Genomic DNA, 27124 nt, shown 5'->3' with positions numbered 1-27124 from the left:
CGTGAGTTTCTGCATCACTTGATCCTCTATGAACTAAGAGCCCTTAAAGCTGCTGCTGCTGCTGAATTTGTTGCCACCTCCACAGACTCTGTTGCCACCACATGCATTCCGAGCTAATTCCCACCATCCTATCACAGACCTCTCATTTTGATATTGGGCATGAAGAATGCCTTACCTCAACGTATTGATTTAACTCTGCCATTCCAGAAGTTTTGAAGCATTATTTTAAAATTGTTTGGAGGGGGATGTTGGGAAAGCCCTTCTGCTTTCCTCTGTCTCTTAGAAGGAATATTTTTAAAGAGATATAAATGCCAAAGAGAGATTCAGAATAAATCCTATGGTCTTCTGGAATTAGTAGAGTAGGAGAGTGGCACATAAAATTATTTTCTTAAGCAAAAACCATTTTGGCAGGAGAATGAAAGGTAGAAAAGATATTTTGATAATCCTCAGTTTTTAAAATGTAAAAAATATAGTTCACTCAAAACTTTATAATCTCATTATTTCTTCATAATATGGTTTCCAATTCAACATTTTCATTGATTTTGGTTTTGAACCTTGTAAAAATATTAATTGCATAAGATCTTTCCAGTTTCCAACAATTTCTAAAAATAATATATTATGGAAACTATATTTATCCTTTCTTGTGTATAATAATGACCATTACCAATCTACCAAATGGTGCCTGAAAATCAAGACATCTTCCCCAAGTAAATAACTAACCTGAAAATAAGGATATAGAATATATTTCCTTCTAAACTTGATATAGTGTTACTATTTTCTTCATCTGAAAAAACACTTTTCTGTGTGTTACAGGCAGAAGTACAAACTAATCAATAATCTTTATGAAATCTTTCAATAAAAATGTAAAAATTAGTTTCTCCCCACAAAAAAGTACATACAAAAAAAGCACAAATCCAATTACACTTAGATTTTTAGAATTGCTTCAAAGTGGATACATTGTTTCTTTCTCTTTTTTTTGAAGGAAGAAACAAATGGGGAAACTTGAAAATCTTACCATTCAATTCCTTTAGGGAAGCATTTTACTTTAATATGGCATTTGTCATTGGCAAAAAGTATGAGAAATGGAAGTATTGTTGGAAACATTGTGGTCTTATCTAAACATGATTAAGATTGCTCTGATATCAAACTTTGTGGCTTGAAAGGACTTCAAAATCATTTTCTATTGTCCACAAAGCAATCTGGCAATATAGACAGGGGAGGGTGGTATTATACTAATTTGATGGATGAAGAAACAGAATAGCCATAGAGTAAAATGGTGGTAATAAGAAGGACCAGGAGTCCCATTTGGATCCTCTGATTATAAATACAGAAGTCGTTTTTTCATCAAATTGCTCACTCACTACAGTTTCATTTTTTATTGTTGTCCAGAAGTAATCTCAGATATAAAGATAATAATGATTGCTATTTAGTCCTTTTAAATTCACAAGGTACTTTACATATTTCACCTAATTTAACCCTAATTTTTTTTTTGTAATGTACTGCTACAGTAATCAATATCTCTTCTGTCCACTGTCCTTCTCATTGGGACCTCCATGACTTCTCCACCATGTCCCAGAAAATTTTTAATGTGATAACCTTAGCATTGTGTTAGATTTCATCAGCTTTGGTAATTCATTTCATCATTACTCTTCACTCTATCTTTCTGGCTGGTGGGTGGGGTCATTATCTCCATACTGTTATTTAAGAGAAGAGTTCAGATCATACATCTCCTCATTTCTCACTTGGCTTTACTACTTTTGCAGACTTCTCCACCATGCAACAAACTTTTCCTTCTTTCCCCTTGCCCCCTCAAATCACTACCACTTTCCAGCATCCTTTTTTTGCTGTCATTCCCCCATTGGATAATACTTCTTGATGAAAGTGATATTCTTTCTCATTTTTTGATTTTTGTTTTGTTTTGTATTTGTATCTCCAACATTTGGCACAATACCTCACATATAGTAGGAAATCTAATCATACTTATAGATTGATTTTGTTACCTTGTTTAAAAGAATCAGTAAAATCTTGAAACATTGCCTCCCTTGTTATCTCAGATAGAAGACATTCCAGTACCTCAAGTTTCCCCACCCCCATTCCATCATGGGATCTAGGAGTACTTCCAGTTTAATGGACTGTTGAATAGTAAGCTTAATTCAAGAGGCCTCTGGCAAGGCCATTCTTTTTTTTACAAAGCATTTCAAGTGTCCTGATTTCATCCAATTTCCTTTTCTCCACCTGCATAACAACAACAACAACAACAAAACATATACACTTTCTTGAATAATTAGGAATTGATTCCAGTTGCAGTATTCCTTTAGTCTTCTCTCTTTTAATGCAACTTTGCAATAGAATTCTTCAGGTCTATCTACCTGTCCTTGTAAGGAAATATAACTTTAGAATTCCACTAGTTTAAGGATTCTTAGCTGTACTGTATTCATTGTGAAATACATTTAATGTTTCAGGTAAAATAACACCTGGTTGTAGAAAATTAACTGATTATATTGATAGAGGTGCTGTTTCCCTCATGAACTATACACATACTTATATTCAGTAGATGTAAGAAATTTAGATAGATAGATAGATAGATAGATAGATAGATAGATAGATAGATAGATATAGATATAGATATCACTATAAAATACAAAAATAAATTTTTCAAGATGACTAGGAAATAGAAGGGATATAAACGAATCTCTTAAATACCAGGATTATAATTAGGAAAACAGAGAGGCTAGAGAATGTTAACATAAAAAAAAGTAATTCAAGCTAAAATTGCAAACAAAATTGACAGAGATTCATAAAATGAAGGAACATTTAACACTGTATGTTAAATAACTGTAAAATGGTGATTACAGATACAAATCCCACAATATAATATCAAGGAAAATGTAGTGATAAATTTTTTTTTGACCTCAATTTCATGGAAGATAGAAGCTGTTAAGATGTCTTTATATACATACATACATAAATACGTGTGCTGCATTTATATATATATTGATATATGCCACATGTATGTAGCATATATATAGACACGTTCATATATATATATATGCAAATATTTCTCACCTAGATGCTTCCTGGGCTCACATTTCTGCAAGATGAAACTGAATCTAAAACTCACACCTCTTTGAATCATTTCCCATCCTAGCTGGAGAATTTCATTATGACCTCATGCCAGCTAAAGCCCCCCCTACTTTTATTTGAATCCTCTGCACTTAGCCCAATGCCAACAACATAATACATGTTTGATAAATGTTTATTCGCTATTGTCATGCATATATTTGTGTATGTTTGTGTGTATCCACGGACAGATTCACACATACATATGTGTATATGTGTGTGTATGTATACTTCCTTTAGCATCCATTTTCAGAGCCCTTAGACTAAAGCCCCTGAGGGAATCACGAGGCCGATCTGGATCTCAGCCATGAGTGGTGGTCCTGGGGTGAGAAGGAGCATACTGGAGTGGCAGAGCTGGAGGCAGTTGTGCAGAGGGAAAGCCACTCACAGAGTCTGAGCAGAAAAGCTGTATCACACTAGGCTCAGAGTGGAGGGCATCCCAGCCTTGATTAGGCAGTATAAGCAGGCTTCAGGGACCAAATTTCCTGCAGCAGCAGCTGCATTTCCAAGGTTGCTCAATTCACAAACACCAAAAACAACCTCAAAGATCCTGGGCAGAAAAGCTTGTGGTGTCTCCCACACCAGAGTGTAGACCAGGAGAGGAGTAAACACGTCTCCCTTGATAGAGCCACTCTGGAGGAACTAAGAACTTACAGGTCCCCAGAGTATATTCTCCTTTTAACAAAAGGACTCAAAAGTCAAGAAACTGGCTGAGAAAATGTCCAAAAAAGCAAAAAAAAAAAAAAAAAGACTAGAGAAGGATACATTCTTGGTGAACAGGCATTTTCTTCCATCCTTTCAGGTGAGGAAGAACAATTCTTACTATCAGAGGAAGATTTAGAAGTCAAGGAGTCTGCATCCAAAGCTTCCAAATTCCATATGCAGTGGTGTCAGGCAATGGAAAATCTCAAATAGGGTTTTGAAAATCAAGTAAGAGAGGTGGAAGAAAAATTGGGAAGAGAAATGAGAGACATGCAAGAAAATCATGAAAAGTGAATGAGTAACTTGCTAAAGGAGACTCCAAAATTGCTGAAGAAAATTTCACTTTTAAAAATAATACAACTCAATTGGAAAAAGAGGTCCAAAAAGCGAATGAGAAAGAGAATGCTTTAAATAGCAGAATTAGCCAAATAGAAAAGGAGGCTGAAAATCTCACTGAAGAAAATAGCTCTTTAAAAATTAGAATGGAGCAGATAGAAGGTAAGGACTTTATGAGAAACCATTACAAAACAAAAACAAAAGAATGAAAAAAATAGAAGACAATGTGAAATATAGGAAAGAATGATATCTATAAAAGTAAAATTAAGGAGTGAGAGAGAAATATATTGGGAGGAGAAAGGGAGAAATGGAATGGGACAAATTATCTGTCAGAAAAGATGCAAGAAAAAGCTTTTCCTACGGAAGGGAAAAGGGGGAAGGTGAGAGAGGGAAAAGTGGCACTTACTTTCATCACATGTGGCTTAAGAAGGGAATAACATGTTCACTCAATTTGGTATGAAAATCTGACACTAGAGGGAAGTAGAGGAGAAGGGATCAGTGGAGTAGGGGGATGATAGAAGGGAAGGCAAATGGGAGGAGGGAGTAATGACACGTAAACACTTTTGAGGAAGGATAAGGTCAAAAGAGAGAATAGAATAAATTCGGAGCAAGACAGGATGGAGGGAAATATAGTTGAATTGCACAACATGACTATTACAGAAGTCTTTTACAAAACTACATGTGTATGGTCTATGTTCAATTACTTGCCTTCTCAGTGGGAATGGGTGGGGACAGAGGAGGGGAAAGAAGTTGGAACTCAAAGTTTTAGGAACGAATGTTAAGAATTGTTTTTTGCGTGCAACTGGGAAATAAAAAATACAGGTAATGGGGTATAGAAATCTATCTTGCCCTATAAGAAAAGAGATAAGATGGGGATAAGGGAAAGGTGGGGTGTGAAAGAAGGGAGGGCAGATTGGAGGAAGGGGTAATCAGACTGCACAGCCTTTTGTGGTGGGGGGGAAGGGAGAGATGGGGTGAAAATTTGGAACTCAAAATTTTGGAAATTTTGGAAATTCATGAAAATGAATGTTGAGAACTAAAAATAAATAAACATTAAAAACCTAAGCTATCAACAATCCTATGAAAGAATGCTCTCAATCACTAACAGTTATTGAAATGTAAATTAAAGTAGCTTTCAAGTTCATCTTCAGACTTATTGAACTATCAAAAATAACAGAAAGAGAATGACAAATTGTGGAGGAGGGGTTTGGGGAAATAGATAAGTATGTACACTGTTGGTAGGGAGCTATGATGGATTTGCAAGTATTTCTAGAAACTTCTCAAGCTGTGCAAACTTTGACCTACCTATTCCATTACTCTGCCTAAGCCACAAAGAAATTAAAGAACAAAAGGATTGCTATATACAAAAATATTTACAGCAACCTTTTTTATGCTATTCTTATATAATGAAGAATAACTAAGTAAATATTATGAAGGTATCAAAAAGAATATGTATTTGTGTGTGTATTGATTTATGTATTTATTTATAAAATGGATGACAGATATAAGATTTTCAGGTATAATCAGAAGAAACAACTGGTTTGGTCTATACAGGTCTACTTGACAGAATTAGAAGCAAAAGTTTTTATTTATGCAATTTCATCTATATTAGGACAAAGAGAAAGTTTTATCAGTTCTCAGAATTCTAGCCTTGAGGTTATAGGGGGAGATTGCACTACAAGAACTATTAAGAACCAAGAACATAGTCTATTTTGGAATATAAAAATGAACATGAAATGTATGGCAAATTAGAACAAAAAATTCAGAGGCAGTTTGGGGATTTTGTGACAACATGTTAAGGTTTATGTTAGAAGAAACAGAACATGTGGCATTTGTATGTAGAATATTTCCATGAGGAGATGCCTTATTACAATTTTTAATCTACCCCAAACTCAAGTATCATGTTCTGGATAATATATGTGATTAAAATACGTGTTTGAAACTTAAACTGAATTGAATTGACTTTTTTTCTTTCCAAATATTCTTACAAGTTAAAAATTATTTGACTGACTTTTGAAAATAATGCTCAATTAAAATTACAGATTATGTGGAATAAGTGGTCTTATTTAAGACAATTTAGGTATATCTGAAAGGATAATATGAATTGTTGAAATGTTTACCACTGTTACACTAAAAATTGTATTGTGAAGTCAAATACCAAGGCAATCAGGTAGAGGTGGGATTAATTCACACCAAACAAGATATCTGAGCACCTAAATAATTGTCATAGTTCTTGTCATTTTCATTGTAAATTTCAATCATTATTTTCAATGCATATATTTAGCATATCATTTCAATTGTTTTTCAACTTTTTTTTTGCCAGATAAAGCTTTAAATAATTATAATATTTCATACTGAACTACATGGTGCTCAAAGATATTTTCTATGTCTCCAATTGAATTGATACAGGCTGCAGTAATGACATTCATTCATAAATAGAATACTTGATTAATCAATTTATACAATAATTTAATAAAGTGAGCGATTTTCTGGAACTCCAACACTGGAAAAACTGACATTATATCATTTACCAAAAATTTTGCTTGCATGTAATATTACTTTTAAAGACAAGTAAAAGGGGATCCTGTTCTAGAAATTTGTTAAACAAGTTCCCATGTAGAGTTAAATGGAATGATGACAACTAAATAACTACTAAATGAAAACAGAAATTATATGTCCTATCTGGTTCTGTATGTAAGCACAAGAATAAGCAACATTATCTATTTATTCAATAAGGTGCCATTTAATACTTCTTAGAAATATTAACCCATGCCAATTACTGAAATATATCCAATTCCTGTTTTTAAAGAGCTATAGAATACAGTATGCAATGTAAGAGCATATACACTTTCAACGTTGTCTAGATAAGCTTTTTATGATATAGTCCCAAAATGAATAGGACAGAAAGTAGATACTATACTTAGAGAAATTAAAGAACCAAGTGAATTAAAGAAGTCAAGGAAATATGGGTAGAATCTACACTGGTAAAAAAAAAAAGTTCATGGAGCATACAATTCTTGCATTTGTTAGCAACTATTAATATTAATGATGATTATTATGAAGATAATGGAGATGTATGCAAAGAAAGGAACATGAAGTGACAAAGTGGTATGAGAGGAACATGAAGTGACAAAGTGGTATGATAAACAAAAAATATGAAGGTGATAAGGAACAAGTTGTCTGAGTAAACTCAATAGAAAAGAAATTTGGGTAGGAAAAAGCTCTTCAATCATGAAGAGTAAAGCATTCATTTTGTAGAGCATGTGTGAGTAGGGAGGGGTTATTATAGGAAAAGTGGGATTAGGTATGCTTAAAATATACCTGGATTCTTAATTGGAGGAGTCTGGACTTTTGTTTTATAAATAGTAGAGTCGCTGCAGGATTTGGAGGCATGAATGAGATGATGAAATATACCTTCCTAATGTAGTGGATCATGTGTGTGACTGAGTTGAGCTTCTATTGACTTCTTCTAGGCACATGTGTGTAAGCAACGAAGGCATTTGATGTCTCATTTTAGGAAAATAGGATTAAGTGACTTGTCCAAGGTCATGTAGCTGGTTGATGTTTGAGGACATATTGAAACTCAAGTACTTGATACTTCAGGGCCAATCTATTCACTGATCCACCCAGGTGCCCGGCGATAGTAAGACTTTTCCCAATAAACTTAAACATTTTTGATTGCTAAATTCATTTTTACAGTCAGTCATCATTTATTGAGTACCTATCATGTGCTAGACACTGTGCTATATGCTGGAGACCAAACTGGATGATGCATAAAATACAGAAGTATTTATCGTTCCATAGTTTTTAGGGAATAAAATGTCACTAACGCAAGTTGCATCTTTTCTCTGATTTAGTAGGTAAATTCTAGGAACTTCTTTAGCTGATGCCACTTGCCTAGAGTTACATAAAGTTTACTTGACAGAGGCAGGATTAAAACTCTGGTTTTCTTGACAGTAAATCTATTACTCTAGTCACTAAGTAACCCTGTCACATGAATTTTAGCTAGTATTATATCCCTCTAACCATGTGATTGATATATCATGTTATTCTCTTCTGCACTATGTAGAAAAAATGAATAGTAGCAACAAAACAACTTTTTGAATTGAATGCTACAGGATAAAACTTTTCAGAAAAATTACTTAACCACATATATTGTAAAGACAACAAAAACAATCAAATTCTGCATCTAGTATAATGAACAAAATGTCATATTTTTTTTTTGCAGATGTCTGATAAGCTTGTCTTCATCCATGTAAGCCTGTATTTTAATTTTGTGTAATGCTATTTTATGAAAATGTGATTCCATATTATTCAACTTTGAGCTAATAAAAGAGAATTTAATCAATTTTGTTGCAATTATTCATAAGAATCTTTGAAATATTTATTAGGAAAGCGACAGCAAATGATTTTCTCTTTCTCCCTTTCAGAAAGTAAACATGTATTTTCTTCCAACTGTTCCCTCTCCTGAGACAGCTGTCTTGAACTATTGCCAACACTCACTTAAAGTAAATTTGAAATGAAAAGCTAATTTGAATTTTAAAGAACCCTCTGAATTTGGGGAATGTCTGTATTAAGATTAATTTTTTAATACTATTTTTGTGTATTTGAGTACAATTTATGACTTCACCTGCCATATAAATGACTCACAATTAAGAGTATTCTCAAAAAATACTGAAAAGTATCCAGCTATGTACAGAGGAGCTTTCATATTCTCCATAATTTTATAATGCTTCTGGCACATTAACTGGGCTAATGCTCTAATAACTTAAAAAATTTAAAAAGGTAAGAACCAATGGACACATTTCAATTCATTTCAATGTAGCAAACAAATATTAGGACAATTGTGTAAAGACGGGGATTTTAGGACCTTGATTATCCCAGTTCCCAAACAATCATCCTAGTAAATGTCTAAAAGCACTCCAGAAGGAAAAATGGAATAGAAAACCAGAGTGAAACTAGCACAAATTTCTCCATTCATTTCAACACCATACATAGAGACTCTCACAATCGCAGAGATGATCTGAGCACAGCCAATTCACATTAAAGGGAAAGCAAAGAGGAAACCATGAAAGCGATTTGCACATAGAGAGGGAGACAAGACCAGACAAGCAAGCCAGATATAGGAGACAGAATGGAATACAAGCAGATCTCAGGAAGATCTATAATAGTGAAAACTGGAGATAAGGCTAGATGAGCATGCAGACAGCATAGAACCAAAAGGATAGTAGAAAAAAGGGATGATTCAATGCTCAGGCATTGAAGTTCTCAGGTTTAAGAAGTGCAGTACCGGGTGGAGCCAAGATGGCGAAGTAGAAAGACGCACATACACATAGCTCCGAACCCACAAACCACAGAACGGCTAGAGGGGACTAACCCAGGGCTAATTCCGCACCCAGAGACCACGGAATATTGGAGGGAGGGAGATTTCTGTTCCGGAGAGACCTGCAAACCTCTCGCGGGGGGTCCTTCGCGCTGTGGACTGGGCGCCGGGCCGGGAGAGAAGGCAGCCCTGCCGCGGCCACGACACAATGAGCAAAAGATCCGAGAGGGCTATGGGGACGGGATCTCCAGCGGCCACGCGGGTCTCCCCACCCAGAGAGGGACCTGCAAACCTCTCGCAAAAGGTCCGTCGCGCTGCAGACGCAGAGCCCAACCCGGACCTGCGGCTGCGGTGGCGGCCGCGGCTCGGAGAGGTACAGATCCGAGAAGGCTCCAGAGACGGGATCTCCAGTGGCGGCAATAGCCCCCCCACCAACAGGTGACTGACGGGGATAGGTGAGAGAGTGTCTTTGGCGGGTCGAGAGGGGAGTGGGGTGCCCCCATGTCTTGGCCCCCCCCCCCAGGAGATAGAAGCTGAGAGGCGGCTACAGACAGGGGCTCCCCAAACGGGCAGGAGCCTGGATCCATTGTGGATGGTCTGTGCATAAACCCCCTGAGGGAACTGAGCCAGAGAGGCGGCCCTGCCCCTGACCACCTGGACTCAATTCTCGCACTGAATAGCAGCCCTGCCCCCACCAAAAACCCTAAGGTGGGAAGCAGCATTTGAATCTCAGTCCCCAAACGCTGGCTGGGAGGACCAGGAGGCGAGGTGGGTGTGAGGAGAACATTCAGAGGTCAGGTCACTGGTGGGGGAGAATGCCAAGAAAAGGGAAAAGAAATAAAACCACTGAAGGGTATTTTCTCGGAGAAAAGACACTTCCTCCCTTCCTTTCTGATGGGGAGGAACAGTGCTTGCCATCAGGCAAAGACACAGAAATCGAGGATTCTGTGTCCCAGCCCACCCAATGGGCTCGGGCCATGGAAGAGATCAAGAGGAATTTTGAAAATCAAGTTAGAGAGGTGGAGGAAAGACTGGGAAGGGAAATGAGAGGGATGAGGGAGAAGCATGAAAAGCAGATCAGCTCCCTGCTAAAGGAGAACCAAAAAAATCTTGAAGAAATTGGCACCCTGAGAACTAGCCTAACTCAGTTGGCAAGGGAGGTGCAAGGGGCCAATGAGGAGAAGAATGCTTTCAAAAGCAGAATTACCCAAATGGAAAAGGAGATTCAAAAGCTCACTGAAGAAAATAGATCTTTCAAAACTGGAATGGTACAGATGGACGCTAAGGACTTTATGAGAAAGACAGATATCTCAGAACATACAGCGCAGATTCGAAAAATGGAAGATAATGTGAAATATCTTATTGGAAAAACAACTGACCTGGAAAATAGAATCAGGAGAGACAATGTAAAAATTCTGGGACTACCTGAAAACCATGATCAAAAGAAGAGCCTAGACATCATCTTCCATGAAATTATCAAGGAAAACTGCCCTGAGATTCTAGAACCAGAAGGCAAAATAAATATTCAGGGAATCTGCAGAACACCGCATGAAAGAGATCCAAAAAGAGAAACTCCCAAGAGCATTGTGGCCAAATTCCAGAATTCCCAGGTGAAAGAGAAAATATTGCAAGCAGCTAGAAAGAAACAATTCAAGTATTGTGGAAATGCAATCAGGATAGCACAAGATCTGGCACCCTCTACATTGAGAGATAGAACGGAATGGAATAGGATATTCCAGAAGTCAAAGGAACTAGGACTGAAGGTGACAAGAACCACCTACCCAGCAAAACTGAGTATAATACTTCAGGAGAAAAAATGGTCTTTCAATGAAATAGAGGACTTTCAAATCTTCCTGATGAAAAGACCAGAGCTGGAAAGAAAATTTGACTTTCTAACACAAGAATGAAGAGAACCATGAAAAGGTGAACAGCAAAGAGAAGTCATAAGGGACTTACTAAAGTTGAACTGTTTACATTCCTACATGGAAAGACAATATTTGTAACTCTTGAAACATTTCAGTATCTGGGTACTGGGTGGGAGCACACACACACACACATGTACACATGCACACATACATAGAGACAGAGTGCACAGAGCGAATTGAAGAGGATGGGATCATATCTTAAAAAAAATGAAATCAAGCAGTGAAAGAGAAATATTGGGAGGAGAAAGGCAGAAGTTATATGGGGCAAATTATCTCTCATAAAAGAGGCAAGCAAAAGACTTATTAGTGGTTGGATAAAGAGGGGAGGCAAGAGAAAAACATGAGGTCTACTCTCATCACAATCCACTAAAGGAAAGAATAAAATGCACACTCATTCTGATAGGAAAACCTATCTCATAACACAGGAGAGTGGGGGACAAGGGCACAAGCAGGATGGGGGGGAGGATAGAGGGGAGGGCATGGGGAGGAGAATGCAACCCGAGGTCTACACTCATGGGGAGGGAAAGGACCATAAGAAAATAGAAGTAATGGGGGACAGGATAGGATGGAGGGAAATATAGTTAGTCCTATACAACACAACTGGTATGGAAATCATTTGCAAAACTAAACAGATATGGCCTATATTGAATTGCCTGTCTTCCAAAGGGAAGGGGTGGAGAGGGAGGGAGCTAAAGAAGTTGGAACTCAAAGTGTTAGGACCAAATGTAATGTTCTTACCACTGGGTAACAAGAAATACAGGTTAAGGGGTCAAGAAAGCTATCTGGCCCTACAGGACAAAAGAGAAGAGGGAGACAAGGGCAGGGAGGGAGGAAAGAGGAGAGAGCAGATAGGTCACAGGGGCAATTAGAAAGCTTGGGTCTAGGGGGGGAGGGGATAAAAGGGGAGAAAGTTTGTAACCCAAAATTGTGTGAAAATAAATGTTAAAAGTTAAATAAAAAAAAATAAAAAAAAAAAAGAAGTGCAGTACCTAGGCAGTCTATACCCAAACCATAGAGAGTGTCCACTAGGGGCAAGGACAAAGGCAGCTCCTGAGTTCTGCTAACAATAAAAACAGCAAAATCTGGTTGAGGATTAAAGTCTAAATTCATAAGTGTTTAAGAAAAATATAGAAAAAAAGTGAAAGTCATAATCTGAGTCTAACCATCATGGATATGAGCCAAAATCCAGAAATTCCTGAGGAAGGTAGGGCCTGATATTAGCCATAATAACATAGCAAAACAGGATCTGTCCATACTTGATAAGATTAAGAAAGAAAGTAAAGTCTAATCTAGATTACCCCCCAAAAAAATATTTTAGAAACTAGGTCTATAAATTTTATGAGAGAATAAAATGACACACAAAATGAAAAAAAATGATGGTCTTAGAGAAGCAAAAGAATTTCACAGAAAAAAGTATAACACAACAATAAGATCAGGATACCATCAGAAAAAAATACTGTTCTGCACATGAGGACGTTAGGAGTGCTTGGGAAAATGAAAGAAGAACTATAAACTCAATCAAGAGAGGAAAAATGGAAAGTAAAGTAATATCTTGTAATAGAAGTTGGTAAAATTTAGTCACAATAAAATTGACTGTAGAACATAAAAGCATTGCATGAGAAAAAGGAATCAAAACAAAATAAAAAGAATGAATAAGGCAGAAGACAGCATAAAGTTATACTATCAAAAGGAAATGACTTGGAAAAGAGGCTGAAGAGAGATAATCCAAGTATAATCATATATGCTTAAAATCATAAACAGAAGCAAAAGCATGGATATTATATTCCTAGAAATAATTTTTAATTATTTGATTTTATTTATTTTCAGAGTTCTATAATAACTACCAAATAACTTAGATTATTATTTTCCCCTCCCACCCCCTCTCTCCCCCCTCCATCCCCGAGACAGTATACAATTTTGTATAGGTTCTTCACATACATTCCTATTAAATACATTTTCACTACAGTCATGCTGTGTTGAAGAATTAAAATGATTGGGAGAAATCATCTAACAAATCAAAATGCAACACACACGTGCGCACACACACACACACACACACACACACATACACACACACACAAATGATCTGCTACATGCTGCGATTGAATTCCATAGTTCTTTCTCTGGATGTGGAAGGCATTTTGCCTTAGAAGCCCACTGGGAATTTTTTTTAAGTCCTTGCATTGCAATGAAGTTCCAAGTCTACCAGAAAAAAAACTCTCACACAGTGGTCATTGCTGTGCACAAAATTCTCCTAGTTCTACTCCTTTCGCTCAGCATCAGTTCATATAAGTCTTGCCAGGCCTCTCTGAAGTCTTCCTGTTCAGCATTTCTTATAGCACAATAGTATTCCATTACATTCGTATACCATAATTTATTCAGCCATTCCCCAATTAATTGGCATCCCCTTGATTTCCAGTTTTTGGCTACCACAAAGAGTGCTGCTATAAACATTTTTGTACATGTGGGACCCTTTCCCATTTTTATGCTCTCTTAGGGAGGAATATGTTTTTTTTTTTTTAAATATTGATATATATTAGAGAAAGGGGGGAAATAGTAAGAATAATTTATCATTTCCTAAAATAAAGTACTAAATAAAATAATGCTGTCATTATTCAGAAATATACTCAAAATCCAGAGCTTCCTGTCAATAAAAATATACTGCAGACAATTATAAAGATTTCAATAATCAATGGACCAAAGCTAGGCTCATATAAAAATTCGACCTTGTCACCACAATTTATTGGAATGCTTGGAACACAAAATTCCCAAAAGGAAAAGTGAAAAAGTTGCACCCAAGGCAATCAATTTTGCAAAAGTTGAATAGAATTCTAAATAAGAGTATTTAGAATGCTAAATGAAATTGAAGATTTCTCACAAGTAATGATGAAAATGTCAGAACTGAATACAAACTTTCAAACTCCCACATTAAAAAAAGAATCAAGAAAAGCATAGACATACACATATATTTCATCAGCAAGAAAGAGATATACAAAAATGAAAGTTTTTATATTCAAAGGAAAGAAGCATCTCTAAACGTCTTTGTCTTCAGATCTCACAGGGAAAGGAATATGGTGGTTAGAGATGATTATTTCTTTTGCACGTTAATAACCAATTATTGAATGAGGATTGAAGGATTTTCCACTTCCTCATTCAGAAGTCAGACATTGAGGGGTATCTTGAACAAGCCTTACCTAGTCAAGAAGGATAAAATCTAATTAATCAGAGTAAAGAAATTTTAAGTTTAAGTGGACTGATGGATTTCTACTCATTGTGTTTTGCTCAGACAGATATGGGAAAATGCGTAGTCTCTCTTTTCTCATTGAATGCTATGAATATTCTGTTTGACCAAAACTAAGTGATCAAAGCCATGTACTCAAGACTTTTATTCGAATATGCCCACCTCTCATTAGTTGTTAGCCAATTAGAACTGACTTCCATCCTCAAGAATACTCACTCTTCCAAGGTCATTGAGTAGACTCTGTAGGATGACTTTGGTCTAAGAGAGACAGCCAAATAATTATCACTTCATTAATTATGCTAGCATTATTAATAAAAAGATTAATTATTCAGTATCTATGTCTCTTGAATGTTTTCAATGTCACAGACATAATATTCTTCTTTGCTGATGGTATTAGAAGAATAAAAGGTGTAGAGTGAAATAGGAATGTAATGAAAAATAAGATTCGAGGGAAAGGAAACAACATCCTAGCTAACAACATAATGGCAATGTATGACATGAAGAGTATAAAAATAGGAGGAAGAGCGCTCTCTCTCTCTCTCTCTCTCTCTCTCTCTCTCTCTCTCTCTCTCTCTCTCTCTCCCTCTCCATCTCCCTCTCTCTCTTTTTCTGTTACTCCACAAGCAATTTTATTATATAAGAAGTTTACTTAATTCCCTCCAATAGTTGTCATTTCTAATAGAAGGTAAGTGTTACCTCAGAATTGTTTTAATTTGTTTTGCCCTAATTAAATGTAACTTAGAACATTTTCATGTGACTCTTGATTGCTTTGATTTCTTCTTCTGGAAACTGGCACTTCATATCCTTTGACAATTAATTAAAGTGAAATGGTTCTTTTTCATTTGTTTGATTTTGTATAAATTTGAATTGATTCTCAATATATTTGAGAAAAGAGGTCTTTATCATAGGAAAATATGCTTTAAAAGTTTTTGGTACTACTCTATGATTCATAATAATATTCAGCAAAATTTAATTTCGTGATTATCTCTTTTAATTAGGTCTATTTTGACTTTCGTTTTATCTGAGAACATGAATGCAACTCCAAAACATTTTTCTTCAATTGAAGTACATTAGATTTGGCTCCAGCAAAATATTTTCCTTTGTGTTTTTTAAAGCATTTAAAATTTTTCCTATATTACATGTAAAAGTATTCATTTGATTTTAAAATTTCAAATTCTCTTCCTTCCTTCTCATACCACTCAATGAGAAGAAATCAATTTAATATAAATTATGTATGTTTAGACATACGAACATTTTACATTAATCATTTTGTAAAAAAAAAAAAAAAAGCAAGCATAGACCTCCAAAGAATCCACAAGAAAAATAAAAGCTTTTTTTTTTAATGTTCTAAGTCACTATTCACTAGAGAGATGCAAATTAAAATAACTCTGAGGTGCCACATCACATCTATTGGATTGACTAACGTGACAAAGCAGAAAGATGATAAATGTTGGAGAAGATGTGGGAGAACACATCTATTCGTATTCACACAAATTCATTGTTGGTAAAGCTCAGAGCTTATCCAACCATTCTGGAGAGCAATTTGAAACTATGCCCAAAGGGCTACAAAAATGTGCACGCCTTTGACCTAGTAATATTGCTTTTAGAAATGTGTCCCAAAGAGATCATAAAAATGGAAAAGAGTCCCTCAGGTACAAAAATATTTATTGAAGCTCTCTTTGTGATGGCCAAGAACTGGAAATAGAGAGGATGCTCATCAATTGGGAAATGGCTGAACAAGTTGTGGTATATGAATGTAATGGAACGCTATTGTGCTATAAGAAATGGTGAACAGAAAGACTTCAGAGAGACTTGGAAAGACTTATATGATCTGACAATGAGTGAAAGGAGCAGAACCAGGAGAACTTTGTGTACAGCAACAACCACAGTGCACGAGGAATTTTTCTGCTAGTCTTAGCCCTTCACAGCAATGCAATGATCTAAAAAATTCCCAATGGACTCTTGAAGCAAAATGCCTTCCATATACAGAGAAAGAATTATGGAATCGGATCACAGAATGAACCAGACTATTTTTTCCTGTGTTTTGTTTTGTTTTGTTTTTCATGTTCATCCCATTCATTTTAATTCTTCTATGCAACATGACTAAGGTTAAAATGTATTTAATAAGAATGTATGTGTAGAATATACATAAGATTGCATGCCATCTTGGGGAGGGAGGGGGAGAGAGCGGGAAGGAGGAAGGAGGGAGAGTGAGAAAATCTAAGATATATGAAAGTGATTGAAGAAAACTGAAAACAAACAAATCAATTAAAAAAAAAAGAAAAATAAAGGTTGTTTTTTTTTTTAAAATTGTGTTTTGATCTGTATTGAGACCCCATCACTTCTTTCTCTGTGGATGGATATCATTTTTCATCATAATTCCTTTAGAATTGTCTTACATCATTGTATTCCTGAGAATAGTTAAATCATTCACAGTTGATCACCTTACAATATTGCTGCTACCATGTACAAAGTCCTTCTGATTCTACTCATTTCACTTTCAGTTCATGTAAGTGTTTCAAGGTTTTTCTGAAAGAATATGGCTTATCATTTGTTGTAGCACAACACTATTACATCAGAATCATACACAATGTATTCAACCATTACCCAATTGATGGACATCCCCTCAATTTCCAATTCTTTTCCACCAGAAAAGAGCAGATATAAATATTTTCCCTCTTTTCTTCCCTTTTTGGATACAGTAATGTTATTGCTAAGTCAAATGATATGTGTGATTTTATACCCCTTTGGGCATAGTTAAAAATTGTCTACAGAATGGTTGAATGAGTTCACAACTCCACCAGTAGTGCATTAGTGTCTCAGTTTTCCCATGTCTCCTCCAACATTTTTCATTTTCTTTTTCTGTTCTATTAATGTATTAGGTGTAAGGAGGTACCTTAGAATTATTTTAATTTGCATTTCTCCAATAATGATTTTTAAAAAATATGGCTACAGATTGCTTTGACTACTTTATCTGAATACTAACTGTTCTTATCTTTTCAACATTTAACATTTGGGGAATGATTCTGATTTTTGTAAATGTCATTCACTTTTCTGTATATTTGAGAAATGAGGCCTTTATGAGAGACACTTGCAAAAAATTATTATACTTACAATTACTAAATATGTTACCCTCCATCTTCTTTCCTCTTCCATTTATTATCTCTCTCTTTTCACCCTTTCTCTTCCCAAAAGTGTTTTCTTCTGACTAACACCACTCCCAGTCTGTCTCCTCCTTTGTTTTCAATGCCACTTTCTCTTAGCCCCTTTTTCTCCTACTTTACTGAAAGGTAGGATAAATTTCTGTACTCCATTGAACGTGTACATTATTCTCTCTTAGAGCCAACGACAATCAGAGTAAGTCAAGTGTTTCCTACCACTCCCTCAAGTTTCCCCTCTGTAGTAAAAGCTCTTTCTTGGCTCTTGTATGTAAGATAATTTATCATATTTCCATCTTCTTTTCTCTTTCTCCCAATGCGTTCCTCATTCTCATTCCTTAATTCCAGTTTTTAGATATCATTCCATCATATTTAACCAACATCTGTGCCTTCTGTCTGTATATACTCCTCAAAACTGTCCTAATAATGGAAAGTTCATATGAGTTACAAATATCATCTTCCCATGTGGGAATACAATATTTTGATCTTATTATATGCCATACCATTTCCCTTTCCTGTTTACCTTTTTTGACACTTCACAAATCTTGTACTTGAAAGTCAATTTTCTATTGTACTCTGATCTTTTCATCAAGAATGCTTGAAAGATCTCTATTTCATTGAATATCCAGTTTTCTCCTGAAGAATTATATTTAGTTTTGCTGGACTGGTAATCCTAGATCTTTTGTTCTCCAGAGTATCATATTTCAAACCCTCTTCTAATTTAATGTGGAAGCTGCTAAATCTTCTGTTATCCTGATTTTGGCTCCATGAGACTTGACTTGTTTCTTTCTGGATGTTTGCAATATTTTCTCTTCAACCTGAGAGCTCTGGAAGAATAGATATAATCTTCCTGGGCACTTTCATTTTGAGATGTTTTTCAGGAGGTGATTGGTGGATTCTTTCAACTTCTTTTTTACTCTCTGGTTCTAGAATATTTGGATAATTTTCCCTGATAATTTCTTGAAACATGTCTAGGCTCTTTTTTATCATGGTTTTCAGGTAGTCTAATAATATTAAAATTCACTCTCCTGGGACTATTTTCCAGGTCAATTGCATTTCCAATGAAATATTTCATATTATCTTCTATTTTTAAATTCTTTTGATTTTTTTTCTTGGTGTCCCATAAAGTCATTATCTCCCACTTGCTCAATTTTTAGTTTTAATGAATCATTTTTAACAGCAAGTTTTTATGCCTCCTTTTTCCTATCGTCAATTCTGCTTTTAAAGGAGTCTCTTTTTTCTTCAGTGAATGTTTGTGCCTCTCTTACATTTCACCTATTCTGCTTTATAAAATATTATTTTCTTCAGTATTTTGTACCTCCTTTACCAAGTTGTTATCTATTTTTCCATTATTTTATTTCATTGCTCTCTTCCCTCCCCCTCTCTTACTTGATTTTTTAAATCCCTTTTGTGCTCTTTCATGGCCTAACATTAATTCAGTTTTTTTTCTTTGAGGCTTTAAATGGAAGATTTTTTACTGTACTGTCTTCTAAGTGTGTGTTTTGATCTTCCAAGTTACCATAGTAACTTTCCTTTTTTTCCCACTAAAATTTCCTTTATGTAGTGTACAAATATTCACAAATATTGAGGCAGATGTAGCTCAGGGGTTAGAGTGAGCAGGTAGACATACTTGCTGCTTTCTCTACCTATTCTGTTCCCTTTTACAGTTTACAAGTGGCTATAGAAAGATCCTTCAATTGAACACCTCTAATTGTCTCTTGCCTCTTTTAAATAACCTCACTCATTTCTTAAAAATCTTTTAGCAATATAAAGAGATAAGATCCTTGGAAAAGTTGCTTGGAGGGGCACAGTATGTTGGAGTTTCTACAGCCTGGCTCCAATGATAAGGGAGGAAGAATTGCAAACAGCTGATATTATATGTATTAGGAAATGAGGCCCTCATGGTTTAGCATCACCAAGGTAAGATTTGGTCTCATTCCAGCTCTTGAATCTTCTCCCTCAACCAGTTCATTTTTCCTCTAGGCCTCCTCTTGCAGATATCCCAGCTTCTAGACCTGCTCCTTGTCTCATACTGCTTTGCTTTGGGCCTGGTGTGGAACTGAGACCACAGTTTTGTCATGTTCCCTCTAGACTTCATTAAGTCTTCTCCCATCTCTAAAAGGTATTTCTGAAGCATCTATTCCACTTCATCCACTTTCTCCTATAATCTCTCCCAAAATTGTCTTGCTGTTGGGTTGCTTATTGGTAAATGTGGGCAGCCTCTTCTGTGCTTTCCTTCTGGCTCAGTCAAATTGCCCTCAGTTGAATCCCAACATCACCCAAAGATTCCTGGGTCTTTTGCTACTCCTGCTCCAAAAGTCACCATAGCAACTTTTTATAGTCACATTTTTTTTCTCTTTCCTCATTTCTCCCGCTTATTTCTTGACTTTTTACTCTTTTCTGTAATGGGACTCAGCTTCCAGGATCAATGGAACATTAGCACAGTCCTAAAAAGATTTGTACAATTATTTTCAGAGATGCTTATGGGGGTCTGAAAGATTACATTTCTTCTAATGTGGTAAGATGAAAAGAGAAATATGTTTACTAACCTCCTGACCTGTGCTCACATCTGCAAGCAGCCATCAGCACTCTTTTCTTTCCTTGAACTCTGATGAAGGTCCCATGCCCTTTGGACCCCCAGGCCTGGTAGACTCCTCCTCACCATGGGACTGACACCCAGAACTGTGACCAATCTGAATATGATCAAGCAACAGATCCTTACCCTCAGTACCAGCAAAAATACCACTGTAATTTTCTTCTGACTACTTGTTTGACCCTTTTACTCTCTGGGAGCTGAGAGCTCTGAAAGCATCCATTGTTACTCCTTATTTACTTACTCCCAAGGCCTACTCATGGTTTGCTAGGGCCCTATTTGTGCTGGAGACCCCTGGACATGATTGTGGTCTACTCTCATCTAGTGGTGACAGATATTTCCTGCAAACCTTCCAAGTTGTCTTGTGCTGGACAAAACATGCCTTTCTCTGCTCTGCTTTTCTGTACTGCTAGTCCAGAATTTCTCCTGAGGCATTATTTAAATTTGATGGGTGTGGGAGCAGAGTCAAGCATGGAGAAAACCAGGACATTGCTAAGCTCTAATATTTTCCCTTGAAAACAATGTTAAATCAACCTTCTAAATGGATTCTAGAGTGGCAGAAACTACAAAATATGGAGTGAAGCAAATTTTCAGTTTAACATAACTTAGAAGGACTTCAAAAACGGTCTGTCTCTTGGGCAAAAGAGGAGTGCCACCCAATGCATATTGTGTCTGAACAAGCCAATGTGAGGCTCTTAGTCATGCCTCAGATCAACAATCAAAGCCCTTTGGTCCTAGCTCAGTAGGGGAATGGAAAAGTAGGCCAGCTATGAGGCCTAAAGTCCCAGCATAGAAGGCAATTTGCCATTCCTGGAATCGAGGCAACCAAAGGCATAAATAATTCAGGAGACCCCAGTGCAGTAAGCAATCAGCCATGACCTGTGACACCAGCACATAAAGCCACTGAACAAGCTCCTAGCATTCAGAATAAGAAGCTTGAGATCCTGCCTCCTCTGCTCAAGGAGCAGAGCTCAGCTTGAAAAGCCATGAAATAGGGGGTGGAGCCATGATGGGGAAGTGAAAGCACCAACTCACCTGAAATATTCCAGAAATTCCTTCAGATAAGTCTAAAAAGTGATTCTGAAGAAATTAGAGAGTGACAGAATCCACCAGGAGACTGAGTGTGGCAGATTTCGAGCCCAGGACAGCCTGAAAAGTTGACAGAAAGAATCTTTTACACCAGGGTAGGGGAGTGCAGAGTGTGTGGACTGCACTAGGGCATACTCAGCCACAGTGGAATGAGAATAGCCATAGGCTGTCTTCGTTACCAGCAGCTGACAGAATCACAAATCTCTCAGTACAGGATAGGAGTCAGGTAGACCCAGGTGAGACAGAAGTTTGTGACACACAGCAGTAACAGCAGCTGCTCCTGGAACTATCAGCTCACAGACTGAATGCTTGGAAGTCACCTACTTGAACTTTTGGGAGCGGTCAGTGAAGTGAATTGTAAGTATTGTCAACCTCCCTTGTTGACCTTGTTTACTGCCAAGGCAATATTAACAACACTGCTGGTGACTATGAATATGCCAGCATAGTTCTCAGTGGCAAAATATAAAAGACTCTCCATACAGAAGGGAGAAGAAAAACTATTTAAACGCCAGAAAGCCAAATCCCAGAACCAGAAAGTACAATCTGTCATGGAGACCAAGAAGTTAATAAACAAGATCACAGCAGGGGGCAAAGCCATTCTCAAAACTCCCCTTCCTCAGCCAAGGCCTTCTCACTATAAACTGTCACAAAGCGTCAGTTGGTCTGTGTTCTATCCCCTCTCACCTGACCCCACTCACTCACTTCCTTCCAGTTCCACTCCACTCTTCCTGTTCTGCCTCTTGAGCTAACTCCTCTGCCACATGTGACCCAGGCTTCCAGGTGATTCAAGCAGATTATGCGGACCTATTAATTAATGAGAAAGATCTTTCCATTTAAATTATTATTACTCTTTGAAAAACCAAGAGAATATTGCTCCAGGAAAAATCCGGAAATAGTATAGCTCAGGCGGCTGGGGAGATTGACAGGAAGAGTCCCTTTTGTTGTGGCTGAAGGGGACTAGACACCACAGGAGGTCTTCTCTGCTGAGCTACAGCGTAGGCAAGCTCACTGGGGGTGATCCCTTCTCTGCTAGTGTCTCTCAAGTTCTTCTGGGTTGCTGAGGCATTCCTGAGGTCCTGGCATTGATGGTTGCTGTCTTCACCCCCCTGGGGTTCAGGATCTCTTCCAGGCTTGCTGATGTGGGGTTGTCTGGGACAGCTCTGATCCTGCACTCGTCCCCTTTAGCTGCAGCCAGAGGGAGCCTCCTTAGTGATGTTCTTAGCCTCACAGGCTAAGAGTCTTTTTACCCCTTCTGCTGCTCTCACTGTTTGAGGGTTTTTTCAGGAGAAATATTCTCAGGACTTGTCAAGGTCAACAAGCAGAGTTAGATAATAATTACTGATCACTCTGCCATCTTGGCTCCCAGAATCAGAAATCTGAAAATTATTTCAAAAGATAAGTTGAGAGGGGGGATAACGGGAGAAAATTTCACTGATTTGGAGTCAAAATATGGACATAAGTATAGGAGTTTTAAGTTGTTTAAAAGGAGAATCTGGAAGAGCTAGGGACAATAAGGTAAAAACTGATATGAATATTTGAGACACATCTTAGGAGGCAGGAAATAAATGATTGAGTGAAGTTTTAGGGTAGCAACTAAGTTGAATAGAACATCTTTTCTTAGAGATGAGATTTAAAGCTGTTTCCTTTAAGTAGGAATTCTGTGCTATTGTCATTTGTGTGAGGTAAAACTGTAAAAAGCTATTTTTCTGAGAATTTTCATATAATCTATAGGTTACAAGAGAGCCAAAGAAAATTGCTAATAGGTATTAGCTTTGTTATATACACACTGCATAATATTGTGCAAACTGAAGCAATCTTCCTGCCAAAAAAAGATGGAAGTACTTTCCAGAAAGATTTACTGTTAAATTTGCACACATTCAGGGAGGTGGAGGAATGTACAGTGGAAATTGAAAGATTTAGTTTTTAATGGTGTTAAAGTTGAATATGATGATTCATAGCAACATGTGCTTAATTGCCTCTAATGCTTGACAGAAAATAGAAGTTTAAACCACTTAAAAGAGTTTATTTTCTTTGTCAAAAGAGACAGAAAAAGCAATTGGCCCTAAAAACTTTATTCAAAGGGATTTCTATTTTAGAATTATTTTTTTCTTTTTTATATTTTTACAATTACATGTAAATTTTGTAGATATTAAATTCTGAGTTCTCTCCCTCTCTTTCGCTACTTTGCCTTTCCTGAGAAGGCAAGCAATTTCATTTTAATTATACATGCAGGGTCATATAAAACATACTTCCATACAACCATATTGCCAAATAAAACATACCAAAATGTATTCAAAACAAAGTATAAGAAATGTGGAGATCTTCATTCAGAGTACATCAGCTCTGTATGTAGCTGGAAAGAATTTTTCAACATGGGTCTTAGTAGCTAAGTGTTTCATAGTTGATAATCCCTACAATATTGCAGTGACTGTATACACTGTTCTTCTGGTTCTGTTAACTTCATTTTACATCAATCATACAAATCTTTCCAGGTTTTTCTGAAACCTTCCTATCCATCATGTCTTGTAGTGAGATAGTATCCCATCACTGTCATAATATCAATACTTCTTAAGCCATTATGCTACCACAAAAATCATATATATATATATATATATATATATATATACATATATATATGTATATATATATATATATATATATATATATATATACACACACACACACACACATACATACATACACATGCATATACCGCTACTACTCTTATGTTACCCTGATGTATAATCTTATGTAGGAACCTTGTGTCTGGTATTGTGTTGAGGAAATGGGTGAAGGATGTTTGTGGCTGCTATTGATGGAGGCTGGAGGTGTCTGGAAGCTTATCTAGTACTGAGCAAGGGTCTTAGTGTCGACATCTGGCATATGCTGAGACGTGGGGTGTTTCTGCATTTCCTCTGGGCTACACTGAAGCAAGTGGATGTCTGACACATGGAGGATGCCTGTTTGCTCTGGGCTGTGCTGAAGTATATGGTGTTGCTTCAAGCTGGATTCTGCCAGTTCTCCTGGTTATGCTAAGGAATGTGGGGGTGTCCTGGCTTTAGTGTTTGCCTGTTCCACTCCACAGGGGGTGTGGATGTCCCAATGATTTCCTGAGGTGGGACTTGCTGCTCACTTACTGGGATACTTCCCATCCTGCACTGTGCTTCCCTCTCACCCAAGTGAAATGGACCTTTTTTTTGCTTTTTTTAAATTTTTATTAATTTATTTCTTTAACTTTTAACATTCATTTTCACAAAATTTTGGGTTCCAAATTTTCTCCCCTTTTGTCCCCTTCCCCCACCCCAAAACACCGAGCATTCCAATTGCCCCTATCACCAATCTGCTCTCTCTTCTATCATCCCTCTGTGCCCTTGTCTCCATCTTCTCTTTTGTCCTGTAGGGCCAAATAACCTTCTATACCCCTTTACCTGTATTTCTTATTTCCTAGTGGCAAGAACAGTACTCAACAGTTGTTCCTAAAACATTGAGTTCCAACTTCTCTTCCTCCCTCCCTCCCCACCCCTTCCCTTTGAAAGGCAAGCAATTCAATATAGGCCAAATCTGTGTAGTTTTGCAAATGGCTTCCATAATAGTCATGTTGTATCAGACTAACTATATTTCCCTCCATCCTATCCTGTACCCCATTACTTCTATTCTCTCTTTTGATCCTGTCCCTCCCCATGAGTGTCGACCTCAAATTGCTCCCTCCTCCCCATGCCCTCCCTTCCATCATTCCCCCCACCCTGCTTATCCCCTTATCCCCCACTTTCCTGTATTGTAAGATAGGTTTTCATACCAGAATGAGTGTGCATTTTATTCCTTCCTTTAGTGGAATGTGATGAGAGTAACCTTCAGGTTTTTGTCTCACCTCCCCTCTTTATCCCTCCACTAATAAGTCTTTTGCCACCTCACAGGCTCAGTTCCATCAGGGGGTTTATGCAGAGACCTTCAACAATGGATCCAGGCTCCTGCCTGCTTGGGGAGCCCTGGTCTGCTCGCACCTCTGTTGCTGCCTCCCGAGGGGGCCTGAGTTATGGGGGCACCCCACTCCCCTCTCGACCTGCCAAAGAGACCCTCTCACCAACCCTTGTCCCCTGTGGGTGGAGGGACCCGCGCGGCTGCTGGAGATTCTGTCCCTGAAGCCTCCTCGGACCTGCTCCCTGCTCGGATTGGCTCCTCTCAGAGCTGGCGGCCGCGGCAGGGCTGCGCTCGGCTCCCAGTCCACAGTGCGAAGAACCTGTTGCGAGAGGTTCTCAGGCTCTCTGGAACAGAAATTTCATCAGCTCCACTGTTCTGTGGCTTCTGCTCCTCCAGAATTTATTGGCAGTTCTTTTTTACAGACATTTTATGGGTTGTGGGTTTGGAGCTAGCGTGTGTGTGTTTCTACTCCACCATCTTGGCTCCACCCCCTCCGTCAATTCTACTTTTAAAAGAACTGTTTGTTTTGTTTTGTTTTTTTCTCCCCTGGATATTTGTCCGTTTGCTTAATTTTATTTATTAAGGAATTGTTTTCTTCAGTCAATTTTTGTCCTTCTTTTCCAAACTATTGACTCTTTTTTACATACTTCTCATTTCTTTTTCCAATATTTTTCTGTCTTCATTTTTAACCCTTTTTGAGCTCCTCCAAGGTTTTTTGTACTTCAGATTAATTCATATCCCACTTTGAGACTTTGCATATAGGCATTTTGATACTGTTGTCTCCTTCTGAGCTTGTATATTGAGGTGTGTTCTGTTTTGGGGTTCATCTTTAGTATATTAGTATTTAGTATATTTTTTTTACTTTTAATTTAAATTCTTATTTTGGGCCCAAGGGACACTGCCCCAAAATTCTTGCACTGGGCCACTGGGACCTAGTTACTGGCTTTCTGTTCCTGGGCTTCTGGGGCCCACTATGCTGATGTTAGTGGACTTAGTTGTACCTGTTGTACTGGCATTCCAGGCTCACAGTTTGTCTTCAGTGGGGGGCCTAGAGGCCTTATACCTGGACTGTTGTGCCCGCACTGAGGGTCCTTAGCTATTGATCTGTTCTGTATCTTACAGCCTTCCACTGGTTTGCCCTTCTAAGTTATGGTAACTTAGAAAATTACTTCACTCCACCTTTTATGGGTTCTTTTGCTGCAGAATCTGTTTAGAGGGTTGATCACATGTTGGTTCTGACAGAAATTGGGGAGAGCTCAGTTGATCACACTTTGGCTCTTTAAATTAATTTATGGAAGTAATGGATAGTAAAATTGTATTGTGAGGGTAACACAGCTTGCTACTCTTGGGCCCAGAGCAGGGGTGGGGAACTTGGGACCTCTTGGTCCCCAAGTGTGCCCCATTGAATCCAAACTTAGCAGAACAAATCCCCTTAATGAAAGGCTTTGTTCTGTACACTTGAAATAAATCAAAAGCCTATGCCCAAGGACCTAGAAGACCAAATGTGGCCTCAAGGTCATAGGTTTCCCAGATAAATGTAGCCAAAAGATAAGGGAAAAAAGTTAATGAGATGAATAGGAAAATAAAAAGGTTAGACATGATAGACATCTAAAAAAAGCTGAATTGGAATAAAATGAAATATAATTTTTCTGCACTGTACATTGTACCATCAAAAATAACTATATATTAAAGGACAAAACCTTACAAAAACGTGGACGT

General features: G+C 37.4%; 2 long non-coding RNA genes across 3 annotated transcripts in view; one reads left to right on the top strand and one right to left on the bottom strand.

Moving 5' to 3' along the window:
- Window positions 1–13324: 13324 nt before the first annotated feature.
- Window positions 13325–22147, bottom strand: LOC140506847 (uncharacterized). Its single transcript, XR_011968129.1, has 3 exons — window positions 21434–22147; window positions 20355–20498; window positions 13325–20252 (listed from the first exon to the last, which is right to left on the bottom strand). It is a non-coding gene; the product is annotated as an uncharacterized lncRNA (long non-coding RNA).
- Window positions 22148–22151: 4 nt separating this feature from the next.
- Window positions 22152–27124, top strand: part of LOC140506846 (uncharacterized) — a 112821-nt gene continuing 107848 nt past the window's right edge. Inside the window, exon 1 of one of the 2 annotated variants that reach the window (XR_011968128.1) lies at window positions 22152–22267. This is a non-coding gene — a long non-coding RNA (uncharacterized lncRNA). The remainder of the gene's footprint in view (window positions 22268–27124) is intronic. The other variant, XR_011968127.1, reaches the window with a different exon arrangement.

Source organism: Notamacropus eugenii, chromosome 5, assembly GCF_028372415.1.
Source record: "Notamacropus eugenii isolate mMacEug1 chromosome 5, mMacEug1.pri_v2, whole genome shotgun sequence".
In the NCBI taxonomy this organism is placed as follows: Eukaryota; Metazoa; Chordata; class Mammalia; order Diprotodontia; family Macropodidae; genus Notamacropus; species Notamacropus eugenii.
Note: the sequence above shows the minus strand (reverse complement) of the source record. Positions and strands in the feature narration are given on the sequence as shown.